This window comes from Papaver somniferum, chromosome 6, assembly GCF_003573695.1.
Source record: "Papaver somniferum cultivar HN1 chromosome 6, ASM357369v1, whole genome shotgun sequence".
Taxonomy (NCBI): domain Eukaryota; kingdom Viridiplantae; phylum Streptophyta; class Magnoliopsida; order Ranunculales; family Papaveraceae; genus Papaver; species Papaver somniferum.
In genome coordinates this window covers 117,028,341-117,041,384 of record NC_039363.1, presented here as the reverse complement: position 1 = coordinate 117,041,384, position 13,044 = coordinate 117,028,341, and positions in this window count along the sequence as shown.

The window sequence follows — 13,044 nt, the reverse complement described above, 5'->3', positions numbered from 1 at the left end:
TTGAAGATTTCATTCTCATATACACACTTATTTCTCAAAAACCAGATTTCTTTAAGAGTAATGAATGCAGCTATCATCCAAATTTCTTTCACTGCTGGGCTTTTTTGATTGGCAAGATTGAAAATCTCCTCAAATGATCTTGGATTTTTAAAACAAAACATGTCACCAAGCCATTTCCACACAATTTCACTGTGGTTACAATTCCACAATATATGATCCAAATTTGCTTCAGAATTTCTGCAAAATGGGCATCTAGAAGCAATATTGAAGTTTCTTTTCTTCATGTTGTCATCAGTAGAAAAGATATTTCTTTTCAATTTCCAGACATTACTAGAGATAGATGGATGGATTGAGTGATTCCATACCTTTTTAGTCCATTGAAGTTTTGGTTGTTTCTTCTTGATACTTTCCACTGCTTAAGACACAGTGAATTCTCCATTTAGATTAGCACTCCGGATTTTTCTATCTTCTTTATTATCAGCAACAGGAAGTTCAGAAATATCAAACATTTCTAACATTTCTGTAGGAATAACCCAGTCACCCTCTAACAGTATGTCTGATACTTTCATATCTGGAAATAACTTCAAGAACTCATTCTCAGGGTGTAATTTTGCTAAAGCTTTGTCTTTAATCCAAATATCATTCTAAATTGAAATGTTCATCCCATTCCCCACCACCCATCTAGAATGTTGTAAAACATCTTTTGACACCCATTGTAAACCTAGCCATATAGAGGATTTTTTATAATATGTAATCCATTTACCATTTTTGTCTTGATATTTAGCTTGAAAGTACCTTGACATCTCATCTTCACCCTTTAGAAGTTTCCAATAAAGCTTCATTAAAGAGCTTTGTTAAGAATTTCTAGCCTTCTCAATCCAAGACCACCTTCATCCAATGGAGTACAAACTGAATCCCACTTTAAAGTTATAACTTTTCTAGTGGAGGAATCAACAGTCCAAAGAACGTTTCTGATGATTCTTTCACATTCTTTTATTATTGTTTTAGGCCACTTATATACTGCCATTGAATAAATGGGGTAACTACACCAAAAACAATCTTTCTTGGAATGAAAGTAATTTACATTTCCATCCATCCAAGCTTTCTTACATAATCTCTATTATACTCCAAAGATGAATAGATTTACTCTCCCTGGTTCCAGCATGACTCCCAAATATTTGTCAGGGAATGTTGAGAGAGGCATATTACACAATTCTGCAACTTGAATTTTTCTTGCTTCACTTGTACTATCTACAAAACATTTGCTTTTTTCTAGTTAAGAGATTGATCTAAGAACCTGACAAAGGAGTTTATTGGGATAAACGGAAGATCCTTTTATCGAACTCATATCACTTGATTGAAAAGAGTTGTTACCGAACAGATTTTTTGTTCTTTTACTATTTGGAATATGAACCAAAGCAATTGTTCCAAGTGCATGACTTATTGCAAGTTGGAGGCGCAGGGATACAAACGGAACTAGGTGAACTATCGGTTTAGTTGCTTGGTCTCAACTATACGAAGTTGGTTTATATTTTGTATAGCGGCTTACTCCTGAGAGTATTCAATTCTGGACAAGGTCCCGGGATTTTTCTGCATTTGCGGTTTCCTCGTTAACAAAATCTTGTTGTGTCTTTTACTTTTCTATTTCCGCAATTATAATTGTTTTTACTTTTCTATTTCCGCAATTATAATTAAAAGTAAAAAACACAAACGTTAATTCCTATTTACTTGATAGCAATCCTATTGTGTTTGGTTAAGTCCGAACCTATTATCAATTAAACACACTTCGTTGTTGTATTGTCTCGATCTTGTATCCATAGTTAATCACACAAGTTGTCTTGTTGTCGTATTGTCCCGACCTTGTATCTATAGACGATCACACGAAGTGTGAACCGATTAGTTGTATTGTCTCGATTCATTCCATAGACAATCACTTTCGGAGAAAGGACTTATATGTGGAAAAGTTTTAGATTGAGGTATATTTGGGTACCCTCGACTTTTAAAATGATCTGTAAACCATATGTATGTAGTGTCAACTACCAAATAATTCTTCAATTTTTTGTCAATATAAATTGATAAAGGTACAAAAACCATGGGATGATAATAAAATTTCCAAAAAGATAATTCATGACTAAAATAGAACATATCAATTTTGTTTCGATGATTTCACATAGTCGAAATTTAGTATGTTCATCAAGAAGTTTATAAAGATGCAAGATAACTCCTACAATATTCCACAACTACTAGAAACAAATCCGGAATTACTGCAGTGTTGAAACGTTGCAGTATCTAGTGGTTTGGTGAGAATATCAGCCAATTGTTGTTCGTAAGGCACAAATTCCATGTTAATAATACCATTTTCATAGAGATCTCTAATAAAATGACACCTTATATCGATGTGCTTAGTTCGTGAGTGCTCAACAAGATTCTCAGTGATGTGAATTGCGCTTGAGTTATCACAAAAGATCTTCATTACGCCAGTGTCAATTCCGTAATCAGCAAGTATTTGTTTCATCCATAGAAGTTGAGTACATCACGAACTTGCAGCAATATATTCTGCTTCGCATGTTGAAAGGGATTGTGAGTTTTGTTTTTTGTTATGCCGCACCACAAGATTCAACCGTACATAGTAAAATCCCCCTGATGTACTCTTTCTGTCATCCATACATCATGTCCAGTAAGCATCTAAATAAGCATTAAGATCAGTGTTAGTATCAAAAGTATAAGATAGACCATAACTGATATTGTGTTGAATGTATCACATGATCCGTTTTGCAGCAACAAGATGAGATTCCTTCGGATTAGCCTGAAATCTAGCACAACAACCAACACTAAAAGCAATATCAGGTCTAGTAGTTGTAAGATATAAAAGACTACCAATGACCGGTCGATAAAGTTTCTGATCCACATTGATTCCTTTCTCATCTATGTGCAATTTATCAGTACTGGGCATGGCAGTAAGTTTTGGAGTAGACTTATCAAGACCGAACCTATTAACAAGATCCCTAGCATACTTTTTTTGAGATAAGTATATTCCATCCTTGTGTTGTTGAATTTGTAATCCCAAAAAGAGTTTTAATTCACCAACGTTGCTCATCTCAAATTCCCTTCCAAGAGACACTTGAAAATCCTTTGTAAGTTTCTCAGAGGTCGATCCGTAGATGATATCATCTACATAGACTTGAGAAATAACAACCTCCTTCCCGCTCCATTTGGTAAAAAGCTTCTTATCAGCTTCACCTCTCGAAAAACCTTTCTTAAGAAGAGAAGTGGTTAGTTTTTCGAACCAGACACGAGGTGTTTGTTTTAATCCGTACAATTCCATTCTGAGCCTAAAGACATGATCAGAAAAATCTGAACTTTCAAATCCTTTAGGTTGAGCAACATATACCTCTTCCTTTAAACATCCATTCAAGAATGCGGATTTTACGTCCATTTGAAATATCTTAATCTTGATAAAAAAAGCATGAGATAATAATAATATAATGGACTCAAGGCGTGCTACAGGAGAAAAGGTCTCGTCAAAGTCGATACCTTCAATCTGTGAATAACCCTGAGCGACAAGTCTAGATTTGTTTCTGACAATTGTGCCAAATTTATCTGACTTGTTATTGAATATCCATTCAGTACCAACAATATTTACATTATAGGGACAAGGTATACAAGTTCCCATACATCTTGTCTTTGGAATTTATTTAACTCTTCATGCATTGCATTCACCCAAAAGGGATCGCTAAGAGCTTCATCAATGTTTTTTGTTCTACTTGCGATAGATAACATCCAAAATTGCAAATATTTTGAAGTTGTCCCCTCTTCCTAGCCGTAGAATATTTTCCTTCAATAATACTGTTAGTATCATGGTTCCTTTGAACCCAGAGATGTCGTGGTGGTGCACGTTCACGTTCAACAGGAATACCCTGACTAGGGGTTTTCTCCTTGTCACTAGAAATGTTAGGATCTGCAACTGTTGGTACAACTTCTACTAATTCTGAAATATCTTTGACTTTCTCAATTGTCTCTGTTGGAGGCAATTCAACAGGAGGCTCATCATGATGGAAATCGCTCAGATCGTGAATGATAACATTTGATGATTCCATCATAACATGGTTTCTGAGATTGTACACTCGAAAACCACGACTGTCAGATGCATAGCCAAGAAAAATACCTTCATCACTTTTCGAATCAAATTTCCCTTTCTGTTCTCGATCTTTTAAAATGTAGCACTTACTGTTAAACACTCTGAGATAGTGTAAGTTGGGCTTCTTACCGTACCACAACTCATAAGGAGTATTTAGGGTCTTAGGCCGTAAATAAACACGGTTGACCAAATAACATACTGTAAAAACAGCTTCTCCCCAAAATTTCAACGGTAAGTTTTTGTTATGGACCATTACCCTTTGCCATTTCCTGAACGTTCCTATTCTTCCTTTATGCAACTCCATTGGCTTGTGGAGTAATGGGTGGTGAGTAGTATTGAATAATCCCTAGTTTATCACAGAATTCAAACACTTTGGTGTCCTTGAACTCAGTTCCACGATCGCTTCTAATTTTCTTTAGTTTGCGACCTTGTTTATTCTGGATTCTAACAATAATCTTAAACTCACTTAGGGTTTCATTTTTATGGGCTAAAAATGCCACCCAAGTGAATCCGGTGTAATTATCTATCATAACTAAAGCATACTTCTTTCCAGCAACGTTAGGTTATTGAATAGGACCGAATAGATCCATATAAACTAAATCAAGTGGAGCTTTAGTGAGAATATATCGAGATGATTTATGTGGGACTTATGTTTGTTTACCCTTTTGACAGGCACCACAGACACCATCAATCTTTGCATTGATTTTGGGAATTCCTCTAATAAGTTCTTTTTTAATGATCTTAGTTAGAAGGCGATAATTGGTGTGACCAAAACGCTCATGCCAGAGATGTGTAGATTCCACCTTTGTCAAATTGCAACAATTATTAAACTGAGTATCCAAAAGATAAACATTATTTTTACCACGATTTCCCTTAAAAATTACTTTTCCAGTCTTGTCTACAATGTCACATCCATTCGCACTGAAGAGGACTTTATGGCCTTTGTCACAAATTTAACTAACAAAAAGAATATTAGCAGGCATACCTTTAACGTATACGACATCATGAATTTCAGGAACACCTGGTAGTTTGATCGTCCCCTTTTTGTTGATGTAGCAACAACTCCCATCTCCGAATGTTACTGGTCCTCCTTAAAAATCGTTTGTGTTCATAAACCAAGAAAGATCACCTGTCATATATCGGCTATATCCACTATCAAGGAACTATTTAAAGGGTGATGTTGATTTTAGAGCAAAGGCCCCCATACTAACACTACGTTCCCATTTGGGTTTTCTTGTTAGTTTTGTACACCTTTTTAAAGTAGTAAACAGTTGTTCAGCTTTCCTATGGAGATCACTAGAAACCTTTAAACTTCTCTTAAAACACATACATGTATGTTGAAAATGATCACAAGAACCATAAAACATACATGAAACAACATCTCTAAACTCATCTAAGAAATTCCGAGTCACATCAGGATTTACGAAGCCTAACCCTAGCTTATCCCCTGAAGTACGACAATCCTTCATAGAAGAATTAAAGGAGTTTCTCAAATCCATTGAAGAAACTTTGACAGATTTCAAATCCTTATTCTTTGCAATGACTGCAACAAGATCAATATTGATCCGGATTTGTTCATCTAACTTATTTTGGAGATCAACTACATCTTCAGAGCATTCTCGAAGATCAGAGTCTTTGATGTAAATTTCGCAATGAAGGCCATCAATTTTCCTTATCAATCATTTTTCTAGACAAAGAGTTGTGATGATTTTCTCTACATCAAAACACTCAACCTTATTGATGGTTTCTAGAACACACTCGGAGTTGGGTAGATCTAAAACTGGTGAAGCGTCAATAGAGATTTTATTGTCCAACACATTGTATTGCTTCGTACACAGAATTGTGAGGTTTTAGCGTGTTTTCCTGCTCTGATACCAATTGAAAATGCGAGGGTATAACAACCACACCCAATATTTTGTATGGACTAAACTCCAATATAATTCCGAGAGCACCAACTTAAAAGTGAGACTCGATCAAGAAAGATATCAAAGAGCTTTATCTCTTTCTCAATACAATCAGCAAATCGAACAGATAAAAATATGTGAGCCTGATTGATATGAGAAATAACTTGGAGGGTACCAAAGACCAATGCCCAAGTGTCAATCAAGTTCTATCCAACAATCAAGGTCAGATTTATCAATTGATTGAACTAAGAACAACCTGTGATATTTCAATTACATAAACAAATATAATGCGGAAAAGAAATACCATAGACACTAGAAATTTTGTTAACGAGGAAACCGAAAATGCAAAAAAACCTCGGGACCTAGTCCAGATTTGAACACCACGTTGTATTAAGCTACTACAGACTCTAGCCTACTACAAGTTAACTTCGGACTGGAATGTTGTTGATCCCTAACCAAGTTTCATATCGATTAAGGTACAGTCGCGTTCCTTACGCCTCTATAACCACGCCGGATTCTGCGCATTTGATTCCCTTAGCTGATGTCACCCACAACTAAGAGTTGTTACGACCCAAAGTCGAAGACTTATAAACAAATTTGTCTCCCATAGATATGTCCATCCTTTATTCTTTTTGTTTCGTCTTTTGATACAAAGATCAAGGTGAACATGAACCAACTAATAATACGGTCTTATACTCCCGAAGAGCAGCCTAGAAATATTAGTCACCTCACAATAACCTAACTGATTAATAGAAAAAGTTATTGTGGAATCACAAGAGTCTGAGATGGAGAACTGTTGTGATTAATTTGTATATCTTACCTATCGGAGATAAATATTGAGTAAATCTCAGAGAAGATAAAACTCGAAATGATAGAACAAGTAAGATCATAATACGCAACTACAGAGAAAATAGTTGGATCTGGCTTCACGTATCCCAAATGAAGTATTCAAGTCGTTAACCTAATAATGATTTTGGAAAACCTAGGTTAAAGGAGAATATACTCTAGTTTGCAACTAGGACACACAGAAGTGTCAGTGTGAATACCAATATTCTGTGGAGCACGTGTCACGATCTTAGTGGCCGCATACAAATTCAACTGTGCATCCTTCGCTAGACAGAGAAGCCTGAGTAGCAAAGGATACCTCCACAGATCTACTTTATCTCATCCCAAGAAAGAAGGCCTAAACGGTTAAGACGAGAAGAGTATAAGCCTAGTCTACAAAGAGGCAGCTGGTGAAGGGAAAAAGGTAGATGGCGCATTTAATCAGCATTAAATGCACAAATATCTTATCTACACGCATGAACCAAGACACGTGGAGAGAGAAGGTGTGGCAGAACCCGATTGGCAGAAGCTGGCGGTGAGCGAAGGTACAACTGAGGTGGCGGAATACGACTGGAGAAGGTACGCGGTGGACGAATGTACCATTGGTACGAAAGGTATATCAGCAGACGATGGACCCAGAGGCAGCAAAGAGATACCTGGAGCAGAAGGGGATATAAATACCAAGCCTCACCAACAAACTAAGGGCATTCAATATCTAGGAGAGAAGATCTAGTCTTAAGCTTATACCTCGTTAATGTTTAGAACTTAAGTATTTACTTCAACTTGAGTTCTCTCTATTACTTTGGGAAGCAATTAAGATCTCTTGTAACCACCACAACTTAATACAAAACAATCACTCATTACCCCGTGGACGTAGACAAATATCAAACCACATAATCTCTTTTGTCTCATGATAACTTAGAAGCTTTTACATTATATTTGTGTTCTTCATTATTATTGTGATCTTGAATATCTTTTATTACTTAGAATTATCAGTTCAACATGTATCGATACTACTTAGCATCAGATCCCCTGAGTTGTATACATTACATAGACTACGGGAAAACGAGTAGTCACAGTTTGGCGCCCACCGTGTTTGGCTCACGAGCTTGAGTTTAGACATAGTTTTACCTTTAACTCACGTATCTTCTGTAACGAAGGGATCTGTTCTTTTTAACGATGAATCTCACTCTCTAACGATTTGTTCATCTGTTATATGTGCATGTTTTTTGAGTTCATAGCCTCTAAAAACGTATCTTGTTACAGATCTACAAAAATTTCACAAAAAAACTTGCTTACAAAACGCCAAAATCTTTGTTTTATACTAAAGCAACCCTTTTTTAACAAAGCATATTTCAGATATGAGAACCTTTGACTGACAGAGGAATCTCAGTGAGATTTTAAGGAAGAAAGATCTTCTAAAGCATTTAATAACCTTGTTTTTCACGAGATCTGACACCCTTTTTTATTGGTTTTCAACGTCTAAGGTTGTCTTTTCCAAGGGTGTCATAAACATTTAATGCCTATCTTTCAAAGACATTATTTCAGTCATTTCTCTGAAAAAGATGTTTAGCCGTCTTCTGTGTCAGAACATTAATTGTTATTTTTAACGAAGGTACCCAAGTAGCAGATTTCTTTGCTTTTTTTGTGACCGTAGGATAACAAAAGCCAAAGGCATGCAGGAACCAAATGACGTACCAACAAGCTCACGACCAGCAATCACCATAGGAAGATCCCAAAAACCGTCTCAAGCAAATCAAAGGAATGAAGCAGAGGACGCATAAAGTGAAATAGCAAGAAGAACAATTGCTAACAAATCACCTATTCCGACTGAAGGGATGGGTCAAACATAGGGAGCTCAACCACTTTACGACATGCCGTTACCGGAGCATCCTACCACTACAAAGCCACCTGCGGCCAACGCAGGGTTACCCAAAACCTTAGCTCCTACGGGACGAGGGTTGGGAAACTTAAACCCAATTCAGATAGATCCAGACGTACCAATCATAGATGAAGGAGTGGAAAACTCTGAAGATCCAGCCGACAACACCCCTCAAGGAGGTGGATGCAATACACGAAATGTCCCAAGAGAGCCAGAACCTCAAAGGTATGCTATACATACAGATCAAAGGTTCCCAAACTCACCTTCCACCAAAGAGGCGTGATAACGGAGCTATCTCAGGAAGACGAAGAGTGGATCTCAACACACCAAATGTCAATCAACCTAAGGGAACCAGGAGAGCGCACCACGATCCAGACGAGATGGAATCTACAAGCCCTTTCAGTCCTACTACGACGAAGCATTTTCCAAAGATGCTCATAATGTGAATATGGTTATGGAGAAAATGGAGAAAATGCGGAAGGAGATACAAGGCCTAAAAACTGGCCACGCAGGCGCAATACCAGAAGAATTGATCCAAGAAGAAACCACGTCCCCACTATCTTTTCGCATTTTAGGGGAACTCATCCCTCCGAAATGCCGGATACCTACGTTCCAAGCATACAACGGTACCTCAGATCCCGAAGACCACCTACGGTATTACACTCGTGTTCTTGCCCATTGGGAAAGAGATGAGGTAGTACTCTGTAGGTACTTCCCTGCAAGCTTTAGCCTGGTATGACAACTTAATAGCAAACTCAATTGACTCCTTCGAGCAATTGTCTACGGTGTTTTTGGATACATACATGTACAAAAAATCAACAAAGGCAGGGTTAGATAGGATATTTGCTTTAGATATCGGACCCCGGGAGACATTGATGCAGTACACAGACAGGTGGCAAAAGACGTGCCAAGCAATCGGCAAAGTCAATCCAGAAATTAGCATTAACTGCTATAAGTATGGACTTGATAGAACCTCATCCATCTTCGTGGAGCTTCAAAACAGATCCCTCGATTCTGAAGGCGAGCTCAGGTTTATCCAAGACCGCTACCTCAGGCTCGAAGAAATCCAGAAGGACAACCCCAGGGCACAAGCAAAGACGACAACAGCTCCGCAGCAAACCAACTCTCTGGAACCAATCCCGGAGATACCTAAGCAACAAAATGAAGCCGGGGGAAGAACTAGCTCTCGAGACAAACGATCCAAATACGGAGAAGGAAAAAGAGGCAAAGGAAGAGAATAATTTATGGATAAAATCTACATGAAGCTAAATACAACTTTCTCTCACATCCTAAGCAAGGAGGGAGCAAAGCCAGGCTTTCCTTACCCTAATACTAGGGGAAAGCAACCAGAAAAAACGAAGGAGGCCAAGGAGTATTGTGCATACCACCAATACTATGGGCATACAACTGATACGTGCTACCACTTACGCAATGTGATTCAAAGATTCATCGACGAAGGCAAATTCATGGAGCACGTACAGCTACAACCAGCGGAAACTGAGGAGACCCCAAAGAAAAGGGTAGAACTACCTCAGGACGGCAAATACATCAATATAATCACCTTCTCCAATGGAGGCCAAGAATAAATGCTCGAAGATATCCTCGAGTTAGCTCGAAATAGAAAGAATATAGAATCCCATGAGGTGTTCAAGCTATGTGGACCACCTACTAGCACTTGGGAGGAATGGATGGCCACGCCATTAACTTTCTCAACAAAGGACGTCAACCAGGAGGTTGAAATGCACAATGATCCATTAGTAATCACTCTTACAATACACAGATGGAATGTTACGAAGGTCCTCGTTGATGGGGGAAGTTCGTTAAATGTGCTATTTTACGAACCCTACCTACGCATGGGTTTGACAGTGGAGCAAATGGATTCTTCCACTTTCACAATATACGGTTTCAATGGAGCAGTCTCTAGACCAAAAGGAGAAATTGTCTTGCAGGTACATGCAAGACCTTTAGTAACCAATACACGGTTCTGCATATTGGAAGCACCTTCGCCCTACAATGTCATCATGTGCAAGCTATGGGTCCATATATTGCGAGGAATAGCTTCGACATATCACCAATACCTACGCTTTCCCTCACCTATGGGTGAAATGGAAATCAAAAGTGACCAGCAAGATGCAAGGCTATGCAATCTAGCGGAAATCATACTCAAGTAAGAAAGAACTGCTGCTCAACAGCACGAAAGAAAAAGACGCAAGGCAAACACCAAGGAAATACAGGACAAAGCCTCCTTAGTACCCAAAGTCGTCTCTGCACCGGAGACAAGTACCTCCGCTACTCCAGGCGCAGATGTCTCCGCCAAATGACAATTACAGAAAAGCACTCCTCAACGACCTCAGCAATAAATCTGCTCACCGGTGGAACCAACGAAGAAAATCAACATCGGGATGGAGGCAGAACCAAAGATGCTCAACATCGGAACTTTACTTGAAGAGGAAGAGGAGGTGCAACTACAAAGGTTAGTAAAAGAGTATGCGGACGTCTTTGCATGGTCAATGGAGGACATGCCAGGAATTGATCCAAATTTGGTCTCACACCACCTTCGGCTCAGACCGGAAATACCACCGTTCAAGCAACGCATACGTAAAGTAGCGGACATCTATCACGAAGGGGTAGAAAAAGAGTTGCAAAATATACTTACAGCTGGATTCATACGAGAAATCAAATACCCCACGTGGATATCCAACATGGTCATTGTTCATAAGAAGAACAGAGGCGTACGCATTTGCATCGAATTTAGAAATCTCAACAAAGCGTTCCCCAAAGACAGCTATCCACTGCCAAACATTGACCAACTGGTCAACGCAGCCGAAGGCCACCAAAGACTATCCTTCATGGATGGATACTTAGGCTACAACCAAATATCCCTTGCGGAAGAAGATCAGGAGAATACTGCGTTCTTTACCCCACGAGGCCTATACTGCTATACAAGGATTCCTTTTGGACTAAAGAACGCGGGGAAAACATACCAACGATTAGTAGACAAAATCTTTAAACCATGGATAGGCAAAATACTGGAGGTTTATGTGGACGACATGCTCGTCAAATGCAAAGAAGCAAAAAACCATCTCTCAGACCTAAGGAAGATATTCGAATCCATGAGGAACTTTCACATGAAGGTGAACCCAGAGAAATGCACGTTCGGAGTTACCTCAGGAAAATTCCTGGGATATCTGGTGACTCCGCGAGGAATTGAAGTAGACCCCAAAAGGGTCGGAGCAATAATGGAGATGCCATATCCACAAACCCTAAAAGAGTACAAAAGCTAAATGGAATTTTAGCTTCCATTGGAAGATTCATAGCAAGATCGTCAGATAAATGCAAAGCATTTCTTGACACGCTAAGGAAAGGAAAAAGGTTCATGTGGACCTAGAGTGCGATAAAGTGTTTCACAAAATCAAAGAGTACTTAGCATCACTACCCATTCTGCGGAAGCCAGAGCCAGGTGAGATACTTACCCTATACCTAGCAGCAACAAGCTACGCTGTGGCCACAGTGTTGGTACGAGACTAAGGGCAAGGAGAAAAGCCCGTATACTACATTAGCAAGACACTCAGTTCAACGGAGTGTAATTACACCAAGGTGGAGCAACTCATATATGCCTTAGTAGTGGCCACACAGAAACTAAGGATATTTTTCGACGCGCACACCATTCGAGTTTTCACAAAAGCTCAAATAAGTCAAATCCTCGACAGCACGGAGAAAATTGGAAGAGTGGCAAAATGGAATGCCATGATCAAATAGTTTCACATAATCTTCGAAATAAGGAAAGCTGAGAAATCACAAATCTTAGCAGACTTCCTAGCGGACCTACCTCTGAACGACGAAGCTGAGATAGATGACATCCTAGGAATGGAAGAAGATAAGCCAGAATCAGAAGATCTCCTCGAACCGCAAAATTCACGAAGGTGGGATATCTTCGTAGATAGCTCTTTAAACGGAGAAGGAGCAGGCACAGGGATTGTGATAAGCCAGAATCAGGCTCGACCAACTGAGCACCAGTACCAACAAGAAGGTTCTCACCCTCAACTGAGGAAGCTCAGAAGGGACTAGGGTTATCTTTGGCAAAATCCTCCTTAATATCATCCAAATGAGGACTGAGGCTAGTATCCTCGATATCCTCCATGTCCTCGTCACCTGGTACTTCACCATCTACCTTAGGATCCTCATCCAAAGCATCAAGATGAATAACGGTCTTCAATTTACCCTTCCTCTAGGAAGACTACAAAGAAAACATGTGTCAGCTAAGAATCAGGGGCAAGGCACTAAGGAACTTACAA